This window comes from Lampetra planeri, chromosome 53, assembly GCF_965212315.1.
Source record: "Lampetra planeri chromosome 53, kcLamPlan1.2.h2, whole genome shotgun sequence".
NCBI classification, from domain to species: domain Eukaryota; kingdom Metazoa; phylum Chordata; class Hyperoartia; order Petromyzontiformes; family Petromyzontidae; genus Lampetra; species Lampetra planeri.
This window is the reverse complement of record NC_136159.1, coordinates 7,620,199-7,646,137: the sequence shown is the minus strand read 5'-3', so window position 1 is coordinate 7,646,137 and position 25,939 is coordinate 7,620,199. Positions and strand designations below refer to the sequence as shown.

Genomic DNA, 25,939 nt, shown 5'->3' with positions numbered 1-25,939 from the left:
TTACAGCCTTCGCTTTGCAGAACAGCGACAATGGGGTTGTCACCGCAGCGACACAAAAAGTTCGGCGACGAAGCGGATCAGGAATCGTTCGTCGGGGTGGCTACGAAGTCAGAGCGTCCGAATCATATTTTTAGTGTTTTAAATATTTCGCCTGGAAAAAAAAATCCATGAGATGGAACATTCAGTTCGCGAGGGTGTCAGGGTGTCCCGGGGTGTTAGGTGACCCACGCGTAGCGTCGGTGAGTGCGTGCGGGTGAATCGGAGGATATCGGCGCGCTTTGGCGAGCGTGTGCGGGAGCATCGGCGAAATCTGGCGAGTGTCGGTGAGTGTTGGCGAGGAGTTCCGTCGTGCGTGCGTCGCTGCCGCGCTCACCGGTCCGCGTGCCAGGCTGCGTGCACGCGTGCGCGACGCAGCGCCGCTCGGACTGAGGCCGGGTGTGACCCTCGCACGACCACGCACGCCGCCCCCCCCTGCGTCCTCCCCTCCTGGTCCTCCTCCTCCGCGTGACCGCAGCTGACCGCGCGGCTCTGAACTCCCACGCCGCAGCTCACCGAGCACTGTGACACACGGGGAGATGCGGGGACACACACACAGAGAGAGAGATGTGTGTGTGCGGGGCACGGAGGCACGGGGACCCAGGGACCAATACCAATCCATGATAGAGGTTTGTTTGGGTTAGATCGCGTAAATATATAAATGTGTCGTTAAAACACCGGTGTGTTGGAGAGCAAAGCCACAACATTTACAATCTGAGTACGACGTTTCACCAGTAATTACAACTAGCTTCATCAGGCGACAGCCAGATTTGTCTGTTTCGTTCCTTATGTAATGTAGTAACTCCACGGGAGACGACTTCACGGGTAACACACTCTTTATTTTATCAAACTTGGTTACAGGTGACTAACACCTACTTTGTATCTCGGGTGACAAACACCCACTTCGCTACTTGGCGACTAACGCCCACTGAGTTACTCGGATGACCAACATCCACTTAGTACTCGGGTGACAAACACCCACTTCGCTACTTGGCGACTAACGCCCACTGAGTTACTCGGATGACCAACATCCACTTAGTACTCGGGTGACAAACACCCACTTAGCTACTTGGCGACTAACGCCCACTGAGCTACTCGGATGACCAACATCCTCTTAGCTACTTGGCGACTAACGCCACTGAGCTACTCGGATGACCAACATCCACTTAGTACTCGGGTGACAAACACCCACTTAGCTACTTGGCGACTAACGCCCACTGAGCTACTCGGATGACCAACATCCACTGAGCTACTCGGCGACTAACGCCACTGAGCTACTCGGATGACCAACATCCACTTAGCTACTCGGCGACTAACGCCACTGAGCTACTCGGCTTCACTAGGTCTTCAGCTCCGTCTTCGGGTCTTCAACTGGGTAACTCTCCCCGAGTGCTCTCGCGCGTCCCCCTTTATACCCCACCTGCGGACGTCGCTGCGAGCACCCACTTATTCGACCAATCGCCGGGTGCTGGCTACGATCCTCTTTTCCCACATCTCATCGTGCCTCACCACTCACTCCGCGCCGCCTCGTCATCTGTCACTCCCGGCGCGCGCGTCCACACCACGCCCACCACGCGTGCCCAACCCCGCACCCCGCGCCGCCCCGTGATCCATCACTGTCACAGTCGGCGCACGTCAATACCACCACTACATCACCCCCTACCACATAGCTCGCAGCCGCCCCGGCTGCTACAAAAATTACAAACCCTCCCTGTGTGCCCCGTAACACAACACAACAACAAGAACAACAACTAAGCTAACAACACAACACGACGCGAACACCACCATCCGCAACCCTCAACCAATGCCACCGCGACAACAGAACAATATATACAAACCGGCGAGTGACAATAGCAATGTGTATACAAAAAAAATAAATGGAAATTTTTTTTTTTTTTTTCGACTCGTGCAGTGTCCCCTTTTCTTCCGAGCGTCCCTACAACGGGACATTATCCCGGCAGAGGGGAACACCGGGCGAGCTCGGTGTAGAGCACAAAAAAAAACCCGTCCTCATGAAAAATGTTGAGACCTAGCCCGAGTCCGCCTTGCCGGTCCGTCGTACGGCACCAGACGCGGTTGAACGTCCGGTGGTGCCGGCGGTTCAGGAAGACATCGGCCAGGCATCGAGGACTCGTGCGTGCCCCGGGGTTCAGGCTCTCGATGGTCAGCAGCCGTCAAGCCCGAGGCACCTGGGGGTGGGTCAGGTGGAGACATGTGAGGATCAGCCTGCGACACCTCCCTCCCCGAGTCGACGGTCACATCACACGCCCGGTCGTCACGGCACAGAACGGGGTCACACGGTGCCGCATAGGGCTTCAGTCGGGAGGGGTGCACATACCAACGGCGTTTCCCCCATTTAATCTGTATACTCTGGGGCCGTGCAACCCGCACAATTTCCACCGGTCCCCTCCAAGGTCTCAACAACTTGGGGGACGTAGCCAACGGTGCATGTGGACAATGCAGCCAGGCCTTATCGCCTGGTTTCCAATCATGCGTATGCACCCTCCGCTCATGCAATTTCTCGTTTGCAATTTGCCGCGACCGCGAATTCAACCTTGCCCCCTCCCGCGCTTCAGTCAATTTGGCGATATTAAATTTGATGTGGTCTGCCAATTTAGATTTTGCACGTGGCTGGGAAATCCCCAGTTGGACGTCCATGGCCGGATCGGCCTCCCGCCCATACATAAGAAAAAATGGGGAAAACCCTGTCGCCGCATGAGGGGCCATTCGATAGGCCGCGAGTACCCCCGGCACCTGTAAGTCCCAATCAACCTGATCGTCGCAGACCTGTTGGCACAACATAGACGTAATCGTTCTGTTCAGACGCTCAACCATCCCGTCAGTCTGCGGGTGGTAGGGGGAAGTACGCACTTTCTTTGTACCCAACAGGTCGCACACCTCGCGCAACAAAACGCTCGAAAAATTCTTCCCTTGATCCGTCAGCAAGCGTTCGGGGGCGCCCTTGTCCAACACATAACCCTGGACAAAGGCGTCCGCCACCGCCGCAGCCGACTGGTTGGCGAGCGGCCATGCCATAGGCCATCGGGTGAAGTATTCCACGCCAACCAGCAGGAACCTATTTCCCCTTGGTGTAACCGGAAAGGGCCCCAAGATGTCCAACGCTACCAATTCGTTTATACGCGAAACCTGAATGGATTGCAGCGGTGGATTAGCCGCCAATGGTGGCGGTTTCCTTTTGGCGCACTCTACGCATCCCTTAAGAATATTCGCCACGTCGTTACCCATCCCCGGCCAATAATAGTCTCGCTGGATTAGGGCGAGCGTTTTGTGAAAACCCAGATGCATGAGCCGTTCATGAGCTGCCAGAACAATCCTACCCCGCATAGCAACAGGCACCACGAGCACGTGACGCCGGGACATGTTGTCCCACCTCATCAACAGGCCCTGTCTGCACACCCAGGAACCGACCCGCGCCTCCCCTTGTTCGGGAGCGCCAACTTTCCGACGCAGCGTAAGTAGGGAGCTGTCGGACATCTGGAGGCGGCCCCACTCAACGAGGGGCAACGACAACAGCGAATCCCTCCCCGTGGGGGCGTCCTCACCCGGGGTGTCAGTGGCGGCGAGCGCAACTCCCGGGGCGCCGGCGACCGGGGGTTTGCACCGCGCTGATCCCAACAAACATGTGCAGTCCGTGCACGGCGGCAACCGCGACAAGGCGTCCGCGTTTGAGTGCCGCAACCCTTTTCGGTAAATCGTCGTGAATTGGTAGTCTTGAAGGACCTCCAACCATCGGGACAATTGGCCCGATGGCTGCGCCACGCGCATAGCGTATTGTAGAGCCGCATGGTCCGTCCGGACCGTAAAATGACGGCCGTAAAGATACGGCCTGAATTGCTGTGTAAAAACCACAATGGCTAACAATTCACGACGAGTTACGCAATAGCGTTGTTCTGCGGGGGAAAGAACCCTACTACCGTAGGCGACCACCCGTTCAACCCCCCCGACCAACTGTGAGAGCACCCCCCCGATACCCGTATTGCTGGCGTCCGTGTCAAGCAAAAACGGTTGTGTGAAATCGGGGTAACACAAGGGGGGAGCCTGCACCAAAGCGTCATGGAGGGAGCAGAACGCATCCTCCTCCTCTGCCCCCCAGTGAAACCTCACACCCTTAGCCGTCAAAGCGTGCAGGGGCTTGGCTATGGTGGCAAATTGCTTGACAAAACGACGGTAATAGGAGGCAAAACCAATGAAACTACGAACCTCCGTGACCGAGGTTGGCGTTGGCCATGAGCTGACGCAATGCGTCTTAGCAGGGTCCGTCGAGATCCCTGAACGACTCACGATATGGCCCAAATACCTGACAGATTCCCGAAGCAGAAAACATTTAGCCGGTTTAAATTTTAGCTTAGCGGAACGCATCCTGAGGAACCGACTCATCCATCCTGGGGAGCGGATACGCATCCGCCATCGAGATTTTGTTTAAGCGGCGGAAATCGACACAAAACCGCAAGGACCCGTCCTGTTTCTTTACTAGGACAATAGGAGCACCCCACGGACTAGAAGAGGGCGAAATGATATCGGCCGCCAACATATCATTAACCGCCGATTGCACATGTTCCTTCTCGGCCGGGCTGAGCCGGAAAGGATTCTGACGAATAGGGGCCGCGTCCCCTGTAGCTATGTGGTGGCGCAACAGGTCAGTGCAGCCGATATCGTACTTATGTTTGCTGAACACGTCAGCAAACTCAATGAGCAAACCCCTCAATGCTCCCAATTGCACCCCGGACAAGTTAGCAGAACCCGCACACAGCGAGTCCAACCACTCAGTCCCCTCATCACTTTGAGGATGCGACTCGACAGTAAAATCTGCTTGAGCCACGAGCCGTTCCTCAACGGGCAGCGGCGCGGCGTGAGCCAGCACCGTTCCCTGCGCAATTACGGCCGGCCGCGACCCCGTATTCAGGACCATTACGAACGGCTCACTGTCCCCTCTCACCATGGTTTGAGCAACCGCTAAGTCGAGGCCCTTACTGGCTCTGTTTGACGGCCCCAACAGCACCCCCTGTGCCTCCGCACCCACCTCGAGTGGCTTCCTGAACCGAAGGGGTACTAACATTTGCGATCCCGGGGGTACCCGTACAGTGTGAGTCGCCAGCGCCTGCACCGTCGCACAAACCGTGCGTACTTTGATAGGGCTCGACAAGAAGGCAACCCGCCGACCTGACGGAAGCTCTATGCAGGCCTGATCAATAAGAATTTTGATGGGCATTTTTGACAAAAAGTCCGTACCTAGCAAACAGGGAACGGCCAGCGATGATGATACAAAAATAGGGCCCGCTAATTTAATGTCCCCAATGCAAATAGTCGCCCGAATCTGGCCGATGATCCCCAGGGATCCCCCATTCGCCGCATAAAATGGCACGTCTACCGGCAGAAGGGGTCTACTTTGGACGGGAAGGATGTTATAAATAAGGTCCGAGATGATGGTGGCCGACGCACCCGTGTCAACAAGCACCCGGACCTCAACCCCGTCAATGAACCCCGTTACCACGGACGACCCGGCTGACGCAGCCACGATCCTGTGGGCCAATTCGGACCACTCGACTGCTTGCGGGCCGCGTACGGACCCCCCCCCGCCGAATTGAACCCCCGGCACCCAGCCGCGAACCCCCCACCGCGAAGCGGCGACCCGAATGTGCCGTGTTTGTGGACCGAACGTGTGAGGTGCCGCGACTTGCCGGGTTTTGTTGGGATGACTTGTGGCCCTGGTCGTCGTCCCGACGTGGTCCTGCGGTGCGCGGACGCGGGGCCCCGGCACCCGGCTGCGACGTGACCCCGAAGGCCGCAGTTGTAGCAGACGACGGACGTCGTAGGTTTCGGTTGCTCCAGCTTGCGGGGCGAACGTGTGGGCGAACGACCTCCCGTTCTCCACTCCCCCGGACACGGTGCAGCGAAGGCCCGCTCCTGCACCGCAGCTAGCTGAGGTTCGGCGATCGTGGCGGCCAGTGCCGCATTCCCCGGCCATTTGCAGACGACCCCCGGCTTGCGTTTGAGGACCTCGTACGCGTGAATGCTCGTGGCGATCGCCAGGGAGCAGATCTCCATCTCGTCTGCCACGTTGATGGGGACCCCCAACTCGTGGGCCAACACCAGCAGCTGCTCCGTCACCATGGCGTCCTTCCCCTCCTTATCCATGCGGGGAAAAGCCCCGTCCGCCAAGGCGAGCAGTGCCGTGCGGTAGGCTAGCGTCGTTTCCCCCAGCCACCTTCCGCCGATCGTAGAACTGGTGGCGGCACGTGGAGGGCGGCCCGAACACCTTCGCCATCAGGTGTAGTGCGGCCTGGAGCGTAGAGCGGGACGACCTTGCAGCAGATGTGAAGGCTGCAAGCGCGTCGTCGTCAAGCATCGCTGGCAACGCACGCAGGGCAGTGGTGTCGGACCACCCCGACATCTCCTGATGAGCGAGGAACCTTCGTTGGAAGGCTCCCCAGTCGCCCCCATCCGCCTTGAACGCCGACAGCGCGGGCAATCTTTGCTGGAGGACCCGATCGTCGTCGACGTCGGAGAGATTTTCCCGCGCTCCGCTGGAGTTGTGTAAAATGTCGGCTCGGTTGTCAGGCGCAAAATGGAGGGCTCCGGCGCGCGCCGATGACGTGGGCTGCGCTGCGCGGAGGTGTCCGGCCACGTGGCGTCCGTCTTTCCCGCCAATCGGTGGCGGCCCCCCAAAAACGGCGGCAACTTCCAGGCTTTTGGCGCGAAGCGCCCTTTGGCGGGAATCCTCCACCGTCGCTTCCTCCACGACCCCCGCAGCCGTTTTTTCCGCTCGCCGGAACGGAGATGTCGGCCAAGACAGCGGCGGCGGCGAGTAGCAACTCCGCCAAGCGGGCGTGCGCGTCCTGGAGGCCGGTGTCGGAGGCAAGCGGAGCGTCGGCCATCACCGCGAAGTGCTGCATCGGCGGCAACTCCTCGTCCTCTACTCCCGAGGTCGGTGTCCCCGGTACGCAGTCGTCATCCCGACCTCGCTCGTGGGTACGGGTAGTCTTCCTTGTGTCCATACTTCTTGAAGACAGGTTTACTTCTGACGCCAGTTGTAATGTAGTAACTCCACGGGAGACGACTTCACGGGTAACACACTCTTTATTTTATCAAACTTGGTTACAGGTGACTAACACCTACTTTGTATCTCGGGTGACAAACACCCACTTCGCTACTTGGCGACTAACGCCCACTGAGTTACTCGGATGACCAACATCCACTTAGTACTCGGGTGACAAACACCCACTTAGCTACTTGGCGACTAACGCCCACTGAGTTACTCGGATGACCAACATCCACTTAGTACTCGGGTGACAAACACCCACTTAGCTACTTGGCGACTAACGCCCACTGAGCTACTCGGATGACCAACATCCTCTTAGCTACTTGGCGACTAACGCCACTGAGCTACTCGGATGACCAACATCCACTTAGTACTCGGGTGACAAACACCCACTTAGCTACTTGGCGACTAACGCCCACTGAGCTACTCGGATGACCAACATCCACTGAGCTACTCGGCGACTAACGCCACTGAGCTACTCGGATGACCAACATCCACTTAGCTACTCGGCGACTAACGCCACTGAGCTACTCGGCTTCACTAGGTCTTCAGCTCCGTCTTCGGGTCTTCAACTGGGTAACTCTCCCCGAGTGCTCTCGCGCGTCCCCCTTTATACCCCACCTGCGGACGTCGCTGCGAGCACCCACTTATTCGACCAATCGCCGGGTGCTGGCTACGATCCTCTTTTCCCACATCTCATCGTGCCTCACCACTCACTCCGCGCCGCCTCGTCATCTGTCACTCCCGGCGCGCGCGTCCACACCACGCCCACCACGCGTGCCCAACCCCGCACCCCGCGCCGCCCCGTGATCCATCACTGTCACAGTCGGCGCACGTCAATACCACCACTACACTTATATAGAGGCGCAGATGTGGTGACCACGCTTCTGCAGGAGGCGTTCAGTGTCTCACACACCACCACCTCCACCACCTCCTCCACCACCTCCACCACCTCCTCCACCACCACCACCACCACCTCCTCTACCACCACCACCACCACCACCTCCTCCTCCACCACCACCACCACCACCTCCACCACCACCACCACCTCCTCCACCACCACCACCACCACCACCACCTCCACCACCACCACCACCACCTCCACCACCTCCTCCACCACCACCACCACCACCTCCTCCTCCACCACCACCACCACCTCCTCCTCCACCACCACCACCTCCTCCACCACCACCACCACCACCACCACCACCTCCTCCTCCACCACCACCACCACCACCTCCACCACCTCCTCCACCACCACCACCACCACCACCACCTCCTCCTCCACCACCACCACCACCACCACCACCTCCTCCACCACCACCACCACCACCACCACCTCCTCCACCACCACCACCACCTCCTCCTCCACCACCACCACCTCCACCACCTCCTCCACCACCACCACCACCTCCTCCTCCACCACCACCACCACCACCACCACCTCCTCCACCACCACCACCACCACCACCACCACCACCTCCTCCACCACAAACACCACCCCCACCACCACCTCCACCACCAGCACCACCTCCTCCTCCACCACCACCAATACGAACACCCGCCATTCGCCACTAAGTGACGGTGACGTCACCACGGTGCTTGTGCCAGGCTAAGTGCACTTTTAGGCCACACGAAGTGTTGAAGGCTCGCTGGTGACAGGAGGTCACGGGACAGACCCAGGTGCCATGGGTTAGCTGACTGAGATGACTGCAGGATGCACCGTCTGTAACCCCCCTAAACTGTGCCCAAATGGTTGCATTTTTGCCGCCTGGCATTCTGCTTGTTATCGTGAGCGTCGCAGGGACACACACACAGAGAGACACGCGCTCACACAATACCTGGCCATAGCTTCACTCAGCCATGATTGATGTATAAAAATTATCCTTGGCGAGATAATGGTGGGTGGAAATCGTGCCTCTGGCTACACCACACGCTCGTGGGCTGTGCAGACCTTAATAGGTGCTCGCGGGTGTGTGTGTGTGTGTGTCGAGGTGTGTGAATGTGTATGTGTCTGTAAATATGTGCAGATGGTTATGCAGAGATCTCTGCATGTGTACAGACATCTGTGTGTGTGTGTATAGGTGCCTGGGGAGCGGTAGTACAGCGGTTAGTGTGCTGCACTTCGAACCCGGCAAACCTGAGTTCGATTCCCGCTCACGGCCAACACCAGTGACGATTGTCTGCGCCGGTCCTGGGCCTACCCTAGGTCGACTCAGCCTGAAATTAGCGCTTGGTGCGATGTAAACATCACCACTAGGGAGAACAAAAAGCGGCCGCTCATGATCCGCGCCGGCATTCGTAAGTGCTTGCGAACCGCACTTGCCCCAAGCGTGGGTTCAGGCTATACGGGGGACCTTTGTATTTTGTGTACAGGTGTGTGCACGCAAAGACGTGTCTGTGTGCATCAATGTGCGCGGATGGATGTTGGTGCCCACCTTGCCCCATGGGCCCGTGGACCAGGTGACGCACGGGCGGCTGTTGCAGGCCTGTGTGGCGTTGGGGGGGGCACGGAGGTCACAGCGGTCGGCATGGGGGCACGAGACGCGGCGACGCTGCACACCCCCTGCACACGGCCGCGAGCACTGCACACGCACACACATAACAACGACAGCAGCAGCAGCAGCAGCAGCCATTCGCCTCCAAGTGACCGCGGCGCCACCACGGCGCCCGTGCCAGGCGAGATGCCATTTTGAGGCCGCTTAAAGTGTCGATGGCTCGCTGCTGGCAGGAGTCACGGGACAGACCCATGTGCCATGTGTTGACTGACTGAGATGACTGGCTGATGCACCGCCTGTGGTCCTCACTTTGCCAACTAGCTGCGTTTTATCCGCCCAGCGCCCCGCTCGTTGTTGTGAGCATCGCTCCTCCTCTGCTGGAGGGCGACTGCCTCCTCCGCAGGGGCCGATCTTGCGCGGTGCCGACGATACAGGTGTAATAAGAGCCTATGTCCGGCTCACGTGGTGATCGGCTCTGCCGGTCCTGCTTTACAGCCAATGGGGGGAGAGCCTGGGAGCATGGCCCTGGCGTGATAGAGGGGTGCCAGCTAGGGTGATTGGTTCTGCTGGTTTTGGCCTCAGCCAATGGGAAGACAAGTCAGGGGCGTGGTCCCGGGAGTTGATGGGGAATCTAGAAGATTCGGCGCAGGCTACCAAGGATTGGCTGGAGCGTACCACGTGACCCAGGCATTAAATAAGGAGAGAGATGAACGACACGTGGTCAGACGAAGAACGAAGGAAGAGAGGGGCCACGCGCGAGCGGGGCTCCGAGTGCCACGTGGCGGTGCGTCTCTTGTGGTCTGTCTGCCCACTTCCCGTTGCCTGCCAGCAGCGGGGAGTACTGGTGAACTAGAATAAATAAAAGGACCGATTCCACAAGTCGTCTCCAAGAGTATTATTACACAGGCACACGCACAGACACGGGCGTGCCCTCACCGGCCCCCATGCCGATGTTGCCCAGGGCAGGCAGGGCAGCGGGGGGCAGCCCTCCCTCTCCATGGTGGCGAGGCGGGGCCCGCCCAGCGCCGAGCAGAGCTGGGGCCGCACGGAGCGACGGCTGCGGGCGTCCACGCACAGCACGGCCCGCGATCGCTCACGTGGTAGCCCGCAGCCACGGCGGGAACACTGTCGCACGGGGTCACGGGGTCACGGGGTCACGGGGGCACAGGGTCACGGCGACAGAGACATGGGGTCACGGGGACAGAGACATACGGGGTCATGGGGACAGGGAGACAGGGGGACAGAGACACGGAAACATGGGGACAGCAACACGGGACCAGGGTGACACAGGGACACAGGGACAGAGACACACAGGGTCATGGGGACAGGGAGACAGGGGGACAAGAAGACAGGGGGACAAGGAGACAGGGGGACAAGGAGACAGGGGGACAGAGACACGGGGACAGGGAAACATGGGGACAGCAACACGGGACCAGGGTGACACAGGGACACGGGGACAGAGACACACAGGGTCATGGGGACAGGGAGACAGGGGGACAAGGAGACAGGGGGACAAGGAGACAGGGGGACAGAGACACGGGGACAGGGAAACATGGGGACAGCAACACGGGGCCAGGGTGACACAGGGACACGGGGACAGAGACGCGGGGGTCAGGGAACAGCGACAGTCGGTACTCCGCAGCCAGGACGGGTGCGCGACGTCGCGTGAAGATGTCGTGACGTGGAGATGTCGCGACGCGTGCGGGTGCCGTGGGCAACGAGCGGGGGCGGGGGGGTGGGGCCATGCCTCGCTCCAGTTCCCGGCATGCCAGGCGACGCACGGCCGCACGGAGCAGCGGCGCGCCGGGGGCGGCCTCTGGGTGAAGTCGCAGTGAGCCGACCCCGACCGCGACCTCGATGCGCACCACACGCTCCGGCGTGCCACGCCCAGCCCGCACGTGGCCGTGCACTGCAGCGCACGCGCGCGCACGCACGCACATTAATACACACACAAAGACACCCCGTATAGCCTTAACAGACTGTAGGGGCAAGTGCTGTTAGGGAGCACCTATAAAGGCCGGCACGGCACAAGAGGGGGTGGGTGGCCAACACCACGCCCGGCCGCATTGATCTCCCAGGTGGCGATGTTTACACACCGCACCGGCTACTCATTTGAGGCTGAGTCGACCTAGGGGAGGCCCAGGACCGGTTCAGATAATTAATCGCCACTGGTGTTGGTCGTAAGCGGGAATCGAACACGGGTCGCTAGGTTCGTAGCGCAGCACGCTGACCGCTTCACTACCGCTCCCCACATACACACACGCATGCACACGCGCTCACACACGCGCATACACGCACACATACATGCACACGCGTGTACACACACATGCACACGCACTTCAAGATCCCGCCTGTAACTTTATAGGCTGTTAACGAGTACCTATTAATGATGGCATGGCACGCGAGGCCGCCTTTGTCTCGCCATCAGGTTCATCATTTAAAGCCGAGTCAAGATATTCGTCACCGATGTTGGCTGTGAACGGGAATCGAACTCGGTTCGCTGGGCCCCTGGCGCAGGGCACGAGCCGCTGCGCCTCGCTGACTCGGAGATGCACATCGACATCAACTCGCACGTTGATGTGAACGCGGTAGTTGGTGGCCAGGCTGCGACCATCGACTCGCTGTGCTAAGAGAACCAGGCGGAGTTTCACATGCGGTCGCGTGGATTCGAACTCAGGCTCCTATCGGTGCCGGCTCGGCGCCCCGACCTCGATCCGGTGATTTTTTATTTATTTATTCCCAGAAATCCTTCACCTCGCTCCACGGCGTCACCCTCCACGAGGCCTCCGGTGGCCTCGTCCCCTCCGCTCGCCGCGAGGTCTCCCCCGCGCGCTCAGGAAACGCCACCGATGACGATGGCGACGACGATGACGACGACGATGACGACGACGATGACGACGACGACAGCGATGGCGGCGATAACGACGATGATGACACCGGCAACGACGATGCGGCCATGCCACCCTCTCCTCGGCCTCCAGCGAGGGGCGGCGCCTGCCGGCGCTCGTGGCTTGAGCCCGGCGGCGCGCTCGGCACCGTCGGAGGCTCGGGTCGAATTCTCGCCCCGTGTGTCGAGGTGGCGGCGACGACGTAAGCGGCGTCCATCGGCGGGACGACCCCCACGGCCGTGGGCGCGGCTCCGGGGCCGCCGGGTGAACCCGCGCTCCCACCGAAGCCGTCGCCTTCGTTGCTGGCCTGCGGAACTTTGTCGGCAAATTCGTGGATTGGCATCGGCGACTCAGTGCCGGTTGGCGCGAGCGCGCGGCCGCCGCCACCGCCAGCGCCGCCATCCCATCGGCCTTCTCTCGGCGTCTCTCGTTCTGAGGATCCATCTCCAGCAGCGGCGTCGCCGATGGCTTTCCGGGCACCTCGCTCGACCACGATGCCCGACGCGAGGCCGGTTACAGTCGGGGAATTCGGCGTGCTGGACGCTCGGTTGTCCGGCACGGTGTCCCCCGCGGGCCACCGCCTGTCGCCGTCAGGTTGCCGTCCGGCCGTCGTGGGCGCGCGATCGCCGTACCCTGTCGCCATTTTGGCTGGCGGAGTAGCGACGTCAACAGCAGCGCGATTGCTGTCGGTCTCGGTTGACGCGCGCGGTTGTGACGCAGTGGGCAAATTGCCAACGCTGGCGCCATAGTGGCGGTGGTGGTGGTTTGGTGTCATATGAACCGGTGAATGTTGATGCTGGTGCGGTGGCAGTGCAGACGGTACGGTGGTGGGGTGGTGGTGGCCCGATGGTGGTGATTGTGGTGCGGCTGGAGTTGTGGTGCGGTGGCGGTGTTGGTGCGGTGGTGGTGGCGGAAGTGAAGCGGAGGTGGTGGCGGTGGCGGTGGTGGCCGTGGTGGCCGTGGTGGTGGTGGCGGTGGTGGCGGCAGTTTGGTCGGCAGGCTGCTGGGGTTGGCCGTCACGAGTCATGCCCATCCCAGCCTCGTCCAGGTCATAGAGGAGGTCCTCGTGGAAGCTGATGAAGTTGTAGTCGTAGTAGTAGATATCAATGAGGTTCTTCTTCTTGGCGTGAGTGCTCCCGTCGGATGGGGACGAGGAGGTGGTGGAGGTCGGAGGTCGACCACGCGGCTCACCCGGTGGGTCGTGCCGCTCTGCTCGCTCGCTCGCGTCGTCGCTTTGCGAGTCGGAGGACGACGACGATGAGGAAGAGGAGGAGGATCCGCGCAAGTTTTGGTTGAGCCGCTTGATGTCGTTTGGAACGACGATGGCGTTGCTGTCCACGTGGACCTCACCTCCTTGATCTTCCACGTTTTGCTCAGTGTCCACGTCATTGTTGTCGTCGTCATCGTCGTCGACCGCGAGTCCACCTTCGATGCCGTTGTGTTCGCCATCTTCGTCGCCACGGCCGTCTGTTTCTTCGTGTTGGTGGTGGTCGCGTTCATCTGGGGTGACATCTCCATCCCGGTCTGGGTCAACATCTTCCTCATTATCGTCGTCGTCGTCGTCTTCACGGTGGACAGTGTCATGGTGGTCGTTGTCCTCACGATGCTGATGATCACTGCCTTCATCATGACGGTCATCACCATCATCTTCTTCATCATCCTCATCATCGTGGTCATCGTCTCCATGATGTTTATTGGCATCGCGATCATGGTCTCCATGGTGATTATCTTCATGACCTCCATCATCATCATCTTCACCATGGTTATCTTCATCATCACGGTCAATTTCATCGTCTCGGTTATTTTCATCGTTGTTATCACCATCATCTTCTTCATCATCCTCATCATCGTGGTCATCGTCTCCATGATGTTCATTGGCATCGTGATCATGGTCTCCATGATGATTATCTTCATGACCTCCATCATCATCATCATCATCTTCACCATGGTTATCTTCATCATCACGGTCAATTTCATCATCTCGGTTATCTTCATCGTCATCATCACCATCGTCTTCATGACGATCATCCTCAATGCTTCCATTGTCTTCACCATGATCCTCGTCAGAGTCTTCATCAGCATCATCATTGTCATCAATCTCATTGCCTCCATGATGTTCACCGTCATCAGATTCTGTGCCTTCACCATCATCTTCATCATGGCCATCGTCATCTTCACGACGGCCGATCTCGCCATCGTCATCTTCACGGTCATTGTCATCATCGTCATCATCGCCGCCGTCGTCTTGGCGAGGGCCGCCGTGGTGCGTGCCGCCCGTCCCGTTGGCGGCGGGCCCGGTGGTTGGGGGCGGCTCGGCGCAGGCCCTCCAGTCGCAGCGCTGCCACTCGGCGGGCTGATCGGCCTCGTCGCAGACATCGTCTCCGCTCCGGCGTTCACAGCGGACGTCGCGTGACCTCACGCCGGCTCCGCACGTCGCCGAGCACTGGAAGCCAACGGTCGGAAACAACAGGGGGACACTTTAATTCCCTGGAGCGGCGTCGCACGAGGGGGAAGCCCTCGAACGGCTTCCCTTGCGATATCAAAACCCCTCTCTCGCCCCTCCCTCCACTCCCTCCCTCCCTCCCTTCCCCCCTCCCTCCCTCCCTCCCTCCCCTCCCTTCCCCCCTCCCTCACTCCCTCCCTCCCCTCCCTTCTTCCCAGCCCCGTTCGCTCCGTGTCTGGAGGGAACGAAATCGGCTCGTTGTGCCAGAGCATAGCGGAGGGTCGCGTGACACCACAAGAGGCAGTGGCCGACCGCCTCTCGTGGTGGCGCCTTCATCCGCCAGGGGATCGACCGCGGCCGACGATGATGACGTCGCAAGGGGGAGATGGGCTCAAGGGAGTGACGGACGCACCGGAGACCAGCCGCCCACGAGCCACGTGCCGCGCGGGTCTCCAGCGGGGGCGTCCCCGCGGGTGGGGCACGGCGGCGGCCCCGGGCAGGGCCGCGCATTGGGGGGGCGGGTGAGCCCCTCGCACTGGGACGTGGGCAGCGCGCGGTGCTCGTCGGCCCCGACGCCGCGCACGCACAGCACGGAGCGCCGCTCCTCCTCCGTCTCCTCCGAGGACGCGCCGGCGGTGGGGCGTGGCCCGCACGATGGCGACGGGCAGCCCTGCCACTCGCCCACCCACCACCTACGCATGCACGGCAATGGTCACCCTCGTTGGGGCAGGTGCTTTTCGCGAGCACCTATTGTGATCGTGAGCGGGGATTGAACTTGGGTCGGTGGTTTTTTGTAGCGCAGCGCGCTGACCGATGCTCCCCCACTCCCCGCACGCACACGCGCGCAGAGGTATGGACGCACATGCTTGCATGGACTGATGGATGGTCCAAAAGACGTTTAGAACAACAGATATAACAATCAACAAAGATTCGTTCATGAAGCCATCCATATATACAGATACAATTTCAACCGAGAAGATGGGTACAAACTGAGCAACTAGAGGTGGCAGTGGCTCTTCAATCTCCCATTAACATGATAATCTCTCACATGAACATAGCCACCTCAGCTCGCTCGCCGTGGAGGCCGCTCACCGAGCTGACATTAACATTAGCTACCCCGCCCATGCTACTGACATTTGGGCTACGCCCATTTCAAATCTTTATAAATAATTTGCCTTTAGAAGCTAACCCCCTTTTCCTGAGGACGACCGCTTGTGTTGCGATCGAAACGACCAACGGGTGTACGGTCTGTTGATCCATTTATCGGAGAACCATCAGACAGACCAATGATGATTTCGCAATAGCGGGACCGACGGACCAACGGACGGACCGATGACGGACCGACGGACGGACCGACGGACGAGTTGCACGCGCGTTGGTACCGTGCGGGGCACTCGTGCTCGTTGCAGGCTCTCTGGCGGTCGTCGGGCCGGGGGACGTCGTCGCAGAGCCGCTCCTCCACGGGCCCCGCCGTGCGCTCCGTGCAGTGCACCTCCTGCCTCTGCACCCCTGCACGCGCACACACGCAGGCACGCACACACGTGGAGCGCGGGGGCATCTACATCTGCAGAACATGAAGAACCAGTGGCATCTACATCGGCAGAACGTGAAGAATCAGTGGCATCTACATCTACAGAACGTGAAGAACCAGTGGCATCTACATCTGCAGAACGTGAAGAACCAGTGGCATCTACATCTGCAGAACGTGAAGAACCAGTGGCATCTACATCTACAGAACATGAAGAACCAGTGGCATCTACATCTGCAGAACGTGAAGAACCAGTGTCATCTACAGAATGTGAAGAACCAGTGGCATCTACATCTGCAGAACGTGAAGAACCAGTGGCATCTACACCTGCAGAACGTGAACAACCAGTGGCATCTACATCTGCAGAACGTGAAGAACCAATGGCATCTACAGAACGTGAAGAACCAGTGGCATCTACATCTGCGGAACGTAAAGAACCAGTGGCATCTACATCTACAGAACGTGAAGAACCAGTGGCATCTACATCTGCAGAACGTGAATAACCAGTGGCATCTACATCTGCAGAACGTGAAGAACCAGTGGCATCTACATCTACAGAACGTGAAGAACCAGTGGCATCTACATCTGCAGAACATGAATAACCAGTGGCATCTACATCTGCAGAACGTGAAGAACCAGTGGCATCTACATCTACAGTACGTGAAGAACCAGTGGCATCTACATCTGCAGAACATGAATAACCAGTGGCATCTACATCTGCAGAACGTGAATAACCAGTGGCATCTACATCTGCAGAACGTGAAGAACCAGTGGCATCTACATCTACAGAACGTGAAGAACCAGTGGCATCTACATCTGCAAAACATGAATAACCAGTGGCATCTACATCTGCAGAACGTGAAGAACCAGTGGCATCTACATCTACAGTACGTGAAGAACCAGTGGCATCTACATCTGCAGAACATGAATAACCAGTGGCATCTACATCTGCAGAACGTGAATAACCAGTGGCATCTACATCTGCAGAACGTGAATAACCAGTGGCATCTACATCTGCAGAACGTGAAGAACCAGTGGCATCTACATCTACAGAACGTGAAGAACCAGTGGCATCTACATCTGCAGAACGTGAAGAACCAGTGGCATCTACATCTGCAGAACGTGAAGAACCAGTGGCATCTACATCTGCAGAACGTGAAGAACCAGTGGCATCTTCATCTGTAGAATGTGTAGAACCAGTGGCATCTACATCTGCAGAACATCAAGAACTAGTGGCATCTACATCTGCAGAACGTGAAGAACCAGTGGCATTTACATCTACAGAACGTGAAGAACCAGTGGCATCTACATCTACAGGAGATTATACAACTTTCAAAGTCACTCCCCGTGTTTAGTGTACACGCCGTACAACACGTTTGGAATCGACGGGAGTAAAGTTAGACTTATGAACGAATCAACGTACGAGCAGACCTGTGGAACCTAACTCGCTCGTTAGTGGAGGAGTCCCTGTACTATCTGTAATAGTGTACTATCTTTGCCGTTTTTTTGCGAGGGAAATCTCATCATAAGACGGCTTCCGCCTCGCGGTGAGCTATGTGGCCGTCCATAAATGACGTCACGCGATTTTGGACGATTTTTGACCCCCCCCCCCCCTCGCCACATGGAGTCACAAAAAGTTAGACCCCCCCCCTCAAATATGACGTCACAAAGCTCTGCCCCCCCCCCCCCCCCAAAACCATATTTCCATTTTGAAAATAAAACATGCTTCAAATCGCTTTCAACTATTGTCATTGTAGTGCGTATTTAATGTGGCGCTGCACTCTGATGTTGTAGGAGTGTTGTTATAACAATTAGCGTTGTTATAACAATTCTATATTTATTTAAAGTTGCGCATTTTGATGTGACGTCACATTTCTAACCCCCCCCCCCTCTCGTCACACATCGTCACAAATGTCTAACCCCCCCCCCCTCCCCCCATGTGCGTGACGTCATTTATGGACGGCCCCTATTTAATTACATCTTGGAGTGTTAATAACTTGTTTATGTTGATCAATCCAACTCGAATCAATCGATATAACGGAGTTGGAAAATGACCAAGAGTGTTAAAAGTAGAAGTAGTGTTTGTAATGGTTGACAACATTTGGTGTTAGTATTGCGTTGTAGCTAATGAGGTGAGCGGAACGGGTGTTTGTACAGAGGTTACATTAAATAAGGAAGAAAACTTGTTTTATATGTTCATTGTCAGGGAAATCTGATTTTCCTAATTTACATATTGATATACTTTGATGTTAAATATTGATTTCATTATTAGTTATTAATTATATAAGGACAGTGTTTCATTAATGCAGTATTATCTCGGACATTTAGGAAGCACTACAGATATTTTGGGCGGATGTTTGATGTTAGATATTAAAATGTTTTTTGTTAAATGTTTCGTTGAATAATATGTATGTTAAATATTCTTAGATAAGTTATATAAGCGGCTTCTTATTCTTGGTTCTTTCGGTAAAGTCACGCAGAAGGGAAATAATAAAATAAAAAAAATATGAAACAATAAAATTATCACGACGTTTCGACTGCAACGCAAGCAATCATAATCAGGTGTGAGATCCACAGCAAGACAATTGTCTTGCTGTGAAATTAGAAAAATGTTCTTGCTGTGGATTTCACACCTGATGATGATTGCTTTAGTTGCAGTTGAAACGTCGTGAGAATTTTACTGTTTTATATTTTTATTATTTTATTATTTCTCTTCTACGTGACTTTACCGAAAGAACCAAGAATGTGAATCCCTGCAGTCACGAAAGCTTTAAATCAAATTTTAAAGCGGCTTCTTCTTCCGTATGGATTAATAGCAGAAGATAAATACAAAATTGTATATTTTTTCCACTCAATCGTTTGTTCGGAAGCAGAGTGGATCATCGTCCATTCCTCCTTCAAATGAGTGAAGTGTTTACGATGCGGTCGATGCTTTGGGATCTTTGGCCGCACCACTCACAGGCCTCCAAATCTTTGATGCGCCATCTGTGGAATTGGGTGGCCGCATCGGCCACGTGGCCCGGTCCCGATTCGGTTGATGGTCGACCCACTGGCGGCGTGGAAGTTTGAAACCAGCAGGTTTGGCGGTAGGGTCCTGTATGATATTTAACACGTAGGCTTTCGCGACCAATATTATTCATAATATAGGTTTTTGGGTCAGATCGCGTTATTTATCAATTGAATGATTACCAATCTATATAATTACAATACCCTCCCCCTCTTTGCCTCGTATCACTGCACCAGATTGAATTGAATAAAATGATGACGTCACCCTGATGCTGCTCTATTTAAGACCGGAAGCAACAGGAGAGCTTCACCATTCTTGCCCGATAAAGCTGATTGTAATTATCAGCGAAACGTCGTAATACTCAAATTTAAAATGCTGTTGATTCTCTCTTCAGCACACCGGTGGGCTAAAGAAGTAAATTATTTTGTCCTTTGTCAACGTGACACATTTTTTTACTGTTTGGCCGTGTCGGGTAGTGGAGGGTTACGACACATTTATAAATAACGCGATCTGACCCAAAAACCTATATCCTGTATGATATGTTTATTTTTTGACGGCTGTTATCATCATTGAGATTTGGACAGACTCCGCAGCAGAGGGATTCAGCTGTGGTGTTGTGACGGTGGAGGGATGTTTCCGAACGCTATTGCAGATGTATGCAAACTGCCCTTCAGAAGAACTATTTGAAATAAAGGTTTTTGCGTTTCGCAAACCCCCTCCCACTTCTCCGGAGGACCGAACGCACCGCAGAGCCTCTTACTCATCGTCTCCAAACTTCATTACGTATTATTGTTGTTGTTATCTGCTCCATGTGCCCAGAACTAGATTCTGCACCTGGGGTAAACGAGTCTTTGCATGCGCTGCGCCAAAACTATGGAGCGCCCTGCCACCTGTGGTCACATAGACGAGGTCACTCACCTTGTTTAGGTCTTCACCTGTTTTGTCTGGCCTACACTTCCCATGTATGGCCAGTGGACCCTGGACTCTGCACTCTTTATATTTCCTAACTTCGTGCATTGGCGCACTGAGATGCTGGGATGAATTGCGCCTTAAATATGTCTATTATTATTATCTATTTCACCGACCTTTCCAACTCATTAGGATTCACGACGGGAGGTGAGGGGGACAGGGCGGTCCGGCCTACTCGCCGTTGCAAGATTGTGCGCTTGCGTGAGGTTGCGTGCGAGTTGCGTGTGGGTTGCGTGTGGTTGCATGCAGTTGCATACGGTTGTGTGCGGTTGCTTGCGGTTGCGTGCAGCTTTGTGTGTGGTTGCATTTGTTGCGTGCGGGTTGCGTGCGGTTGCGGTGCGGCTTTGTGTGTGGTTGCGTTTGGTTGCGTGCCGGTTGCGTTTGGTTGCATGCGGTTGCTGCGCTCGCACCTCTGCCGCAGGGCGCGGTGCAGCTACCCCAGGGTCCGTAGCGCCACGCGAACTCCCGCGGCCGACTCGCCCCCTCGCCGTGCGGGGGCTGGTGGACCGTGTACTCGTAGCGGATGCCTGGGTTCGACTCCTGGAACAGGAGCTGTGGCCGGCGGCGGTGGAGGTGGTGGTGGTGGGAACGGAGAGGAGAGTTGACGGTGAGCCCCACACCGGCTGGAGCGACGGTGCCCGAGCGCGCGCCGTATTCCTGACGCTGCCCTTAACATTCGCCCTGGCACTCACCTTGACACAAGCGCCTACTGCTAGCCTAGGCCCAGTGTTCATCAGTGGCCTAACAATGCACCATGACAGGCAATGCGATTCACTCGCATTTCTCTCTCTTATGGAGTTGTGAGATATTCATCTTATTCCCCCCCCCAACCCCCCCCCCCCCCAGTTCCCCCCACTCCCCCCCGTTCTCGCCCCCCTCTCCCCCCCCCACTCATACACCCGGCTCCCTCCCCCCACTCATCCACCCCGCTCCCCCCCCCCCACTGATCCACCCCGCTCCCCCCCCACTCATCCACCCCGCTCCCCCCCCCCACTCATTCACCCCGCTCCCCCCCCCACTACTCACTCCCCCACCCCGCTCCCCCACCCTGCTCCCCCCACCCACCCAATACTCCCCTCCCCACCCATCTCACCCATTACCCACGGACTCCGTTCTCCCCCGCACTACTCACCTCCCACTTCCCCACCCTGCCCCCCCCCACCCACCCACTACTCCCCCCCCACCCCTCCCACCTCCCCCACTACCCACCACCCCCGCTCCACCCCCACCACCCCCCCGGCCCCGCTCGCCTGTATCCAAACGGGCTCGCGCGTGGGCCCGGTGGCCGTGAGGTTCTCCAGGTTCCCGCGCCGCCAGTAGGTGAAGGTGGCGCCGCCCGCGGCGTAGTCCCCGCGCCACTGGATCACCCAGCCGCCGTTGAGGAAGTAGCGCGCCGGCTCCGCGTCGCTGCGCAGCGCCAGGAAGTTGCCCGCCTCCTCCACCTCCTCCACGACGATGTCCCGCGCGCCCGCCGGGATGCGGTCGATGTCCACGTAGCCTGGAGGTCACGGAGGGGGTGGGGGGGGTCAAGTTTCGTGGCGCCGATGGTACGGGATCCGCGGAGATCTTCAAGGAAAATCAGCTGCCGTCGGGGGGGGAGGGGTCCCCTAGGCTAAATTAAAAACGAATCGCGCTCCGACATGTTTTGAGGTGCAACATGAACACAAATGGTTGGGCATCATCATCATCGTCGTCGTGTTACAATTCCACCATCACCGTCGTTACGGTCATGGTGCACCCCTCAGGGCCTCCTCCCGCCAGACCCCGCCCCCCAGCCCCCCCCCCCCCTCCACCAGGCCCCTCACCGAGCCCCTCGCTGTCGTTGAAGGTTTTCTTGACGGTGCGACACGTGGAGCCGTCGCCCATGCACACTCCACAGCGGTCCTCCACCGCCAGCGAGTCGATCCGCAGGTCGCAGCCCACGTGCTGAGACACAGGTGAGACACAGGTGAGAAGCCTCACCACAGGTGAGACACAGGTGAGAAGCCTCACACAGGTGATGTGCTCAGAATCAGGATATTAATTCAGGGGGAATCCGATGAGCTATGAAGCTCTTTTCACAGATGTCCAGTAGGGGCACGGGGCCAGTGAGTTACAACAACACAAGAGACAAAAACCGATAGCGGTGCAGAGTATAGGAATGCCGCTTAAGTACAATTTGCAACAGTACATTAATAACCTGCGGATTTTCCAGCGCTAAATGCAAGCTTGGGCAAGGCAGCAACATCACAAACAGTCCCTGACCGCACCATTGCCTCAATTAAATGGCACGTTAAAATGTACGGGTAAGGATCAGAGTCACAAATCGCATTGGCCAATGTGGTTGTGTCCAGCAGCAATCTTCTGCTTAAGAATATTTTTGAAGGAAGACTTACGATGAAGGGAGGGGGTGGGGGATCAATAAGATAATCACGGGAGTGAGTGAGTCTTTGATGAAGCGAGTGAGCGACAGACGGAGTGAGTGACCGAGAGAGTGAGTGATTGATGGATGGAGCGAGTGAGTAGCAAACGGAGTGAGTAACCGATAGAGTGAGTGAGTGATTGATGGAGCGAGTGAGTGGCAGAGGGAGTGAGTGACAGATTGAGTGAGTGAGTGAGTGATTGATGGAGCGAGTGAGCGACAAACGGAGTGAGTGACCGATAGAGTGAGTGAGTGATTCATGGATTGAGCGAGTGAGTTGCAGAGAGAGTGAGTGACAGATTGAGTGAGTGAGTGATTGATGGAGCGAGTGAGTGACAAACGGAGTGAATGACCGACAGAGTGAGTGATTCATGGATGGAGCAGGTGAGTGGCAGAGGGAGTGAGTCACCAATAGAGTGAGTGATCAGTGGAGCGAGTGAACCAGAGAACAGTCAAAATAACACTCGAGTCGATGATGAGCGTGTGAGGAGCGAGCGAGCAAATGAACGCGCGCTCTGCCTGGCGGGATCCACCCTGGCACCTTGCAGATGCCGTTGATGCAGATGTCGCGGGCGTTGGGGTTGTCCGCACACGGCGTTCCATCCACCGCAGCGTCCAGCAGCTTCTCCGTGAAGTGCTCGCCCACCGGCTGGCAGTGCAGCTCGCACGGGTTCACTGACATCGCACGCACGGTAACGCACGGGCACACACACACGGCGCCGGAGTTACGCGTACACTGGAGTGACGTGCGTGGGTTCGTATCCGCTGGGTAGAGCCGGCGATTAGGTGAGCGAGTGAACGGTGATCGTGCTCGGGTGTGCTGCTGGATGAGTGAGCGAACGATCGAGCAATCGGCCGGGTGGTTGAGCGAACGCCGAGCGATCGGGGGAAGTCGAGAGAGCGAGCGACTGAGTGGGTGGGTGAGAGAGTGAGCGGGCTGGCGAGCGGTCAGGCGAGTGAGTGGCTGAGCAGGTGGGTGGGCGAGTGACTGAGCAGGTGGGTGGACGAGCGGGTGGGTGAGTGAGTGAGTGAGTGACTGAGCGAGCAAGTGAGGAAGCCGACTGAACGAGCGAGCTGGCGAGCGAGCGAGCGAGCGGGCGGATGGGCGAGTGAGGGAGTGACCGAGTGGGTGAGCGAGTGAGTAACCGAGTGGGCGGGCGAGCGAGTGGGTGAGCGAGTGGCCGGGTGGGCGGGTGAGCAAGTGATCGAGTGGGTGAGCGAGTGAGTGAGCGAGCGACCGAGTGGGTGCACGTGTGAGTGAGTGACCTAGTGGGTGAGTGAGTGAGTGAGTGAGCGAGCAACCGAGTGGGAGAGCGAGCGACTGAGGGGGTGAGCGAGTGAGTGAGTGACCGAGTGGGCGAGTGAGTGAGTGAGTGAGCGACCGAGTGGGTGCGCGAGTGAGTGAGTGACCGAGTGGGTGAGCGAGTGAGTGAGCGAGCGACCAAGTGGGCGAGCGAGTGAGTGAGCGAGCGACCGAGTGGGTGAGCGAGCGACCGAGTGGGTGAGCGAACCACCGATGGGGTGAGCGAGTGACCAAGTGGGTGAGCAAGCGAGTGACCGAGTGACCGAGTGGGTGAGCGAGCGCGTGGTCTCACTGGGGCTGATGACGGGGATCCAGGAGTGGAGGCGCCCCTTGTAGGGGACTTTGTCGAAGCGGCTGCACTGCAGCGCGCGGAACGACGGCGGCGCGCCGCCCGCGGCTCGGCCCGGCCCTGCCGGCGACGCGGACGACGACGACGTCTTGTTCGCCGCCTTCATCGTCGTTGCCGCGGGGCAGGCGACCGTGTGACACAGGCGGTAGCGGCGCCGCTCGCCCGTGCAATAGCGACCGCCTCCGCGGGGCCTGAGCAGGCAATGAGGGGGCAATGGGGGGGTCAATGGGGGGACAATGAGGGGACAATGAGTGGGCAATGAGGGGACAATGAGGGGGCAATGAGGGGGCAATGAAGGGACAATGAGGGGGCAATAAGGGGACAATGGGGGGACAATGGGGACAATGAGGGGACAATGGGGGGCAATGAGGGGACAATGAGGGGACAATGAGGGGACAATGAGGGGACAATGGGGGGACAATGAGGGGGAAATGAGGGGACAATGAGGGGAAAATGAGGGGGCAATGAGGGGACAATGGGGGGACAATGAGGGGGAAATGAGGGGGCAATGAGGGGGAAATGAGGGGGCAATGAGGGGACAATGAGGGGACAATGGGGGGACAATGGGGGGACAATGAGGGGGCAATAAGGGGGCAATGAGGGGACAATGGGGGGACAATGAGGGGGAAATGAGGGGGCAATGAGGGGGAAATGAGGGGGCAATGAGGGGGCAATGAGGGGACAATGGGGGGACAATGAGGGGGAAATGAGGGGACAATGAGGGGGAAATGAGGGGGCAATGAGGGGGCAATGAGGGGACAATGGGGGGACAATGAGGGGGAAATGAGGGGACAATGAGGGGGAAATGAGGGGACAATGTGGGGGAAATGAGGGGACAATGAGGGGGACAATGAGGGGACAATGAGGGGGAAATGAGGGGGCAATGAGGGGACAATGTGGGGGAAATGAGGGGACAATGAGGGGACAATGAGGGGGAAATGAGGGGACAATGTGGGGGAAATGAGGGGACAATGAGGGGACAATGGGGGGACAATGAGGGGACAATGGGGGGACAATGAGGGGGCAATGAGGGGGAAATGAGGGGACAATGAGGGGGCAATGAGGGGACAATGAGGGGGCAATGAGGGGGAAATGAGGGGGAAATGAGGGGACAATGAGGGGGAAATGAGGGGACAATGAGGGGACAATGAGGGGACAATGAGGGGACAATGAGGGGACAATGAGGGGACAATGAGGGGACAATGAGGGGACAATGAGGGGACAATGAGGGGACAATGAGGGGGAAATGAGGGGACAATGAGGGGACAATGAGGGGGACAATGAGGGGACAATGAGGGGGAAATGAGGGGACAATGAGGGGACAATGAGGGGGCAATGAGGGGACAATGAGGGGGAAATGAGGGGACAATGAGGGGACAATGAGGGGACAATGAGGGGACAATGAGGGGACAATGAGGGACAATGAGGGGGAAATGAGGGGACAATGAGGGGACAAT

General features: G+C 57.5%; 1 pseudogene across 1 annotated transcript in view; it reads right to left on the bottom strand.

Moving 5' to 3' along the window:
• The window catches only part of LOC144734810 (uncharacterized), a 51,892-nt pseudogene that overhangs the window by 3,854 nt on the left and 22,099 nt on the right, over window positions 1-25,939 (bottom strand). Inside the window, exons 13-26 of the transcript XR_013588546.1 lie at window positions 24,594-24,673; window positions 24,426-24,515; window positions 23,372-23,505; window positions 22,235-22,355; window positions 21,680-21,927; window positions 20,840-20,981; window positions 16,308-16,434; window positions 15,338-15,617; window positions 12,349-14,925; window positions 12,087-12,215; window positions 11,342-11,503; window positions 10,531-10,737; window positions 9,535-9,681; window positions 374-558 (exon numbers count right to left, since the gene is read on the bottom strand). The product of XR_013588546.1 is annotated as an uncharacterized LOC144734810 (transcript). The remainder of the gene's footprint in view (window positions 1-373; window positions 559-9,534; window positions 9,682-10,530; window positions 10,738-11,341; window positions 11,504-12,086; window positions 12,216-12,348; window positions 14,926-15,337; window positions 15,618-16,307; window positions 16,435-20,839; window positions 20,982-21,679; window positions 21,928-22,234; window positions 22,356-23,371; window positions 23,506-24,425; window positions 24,516-24,593; window positions 24,674-25,939) is intronic.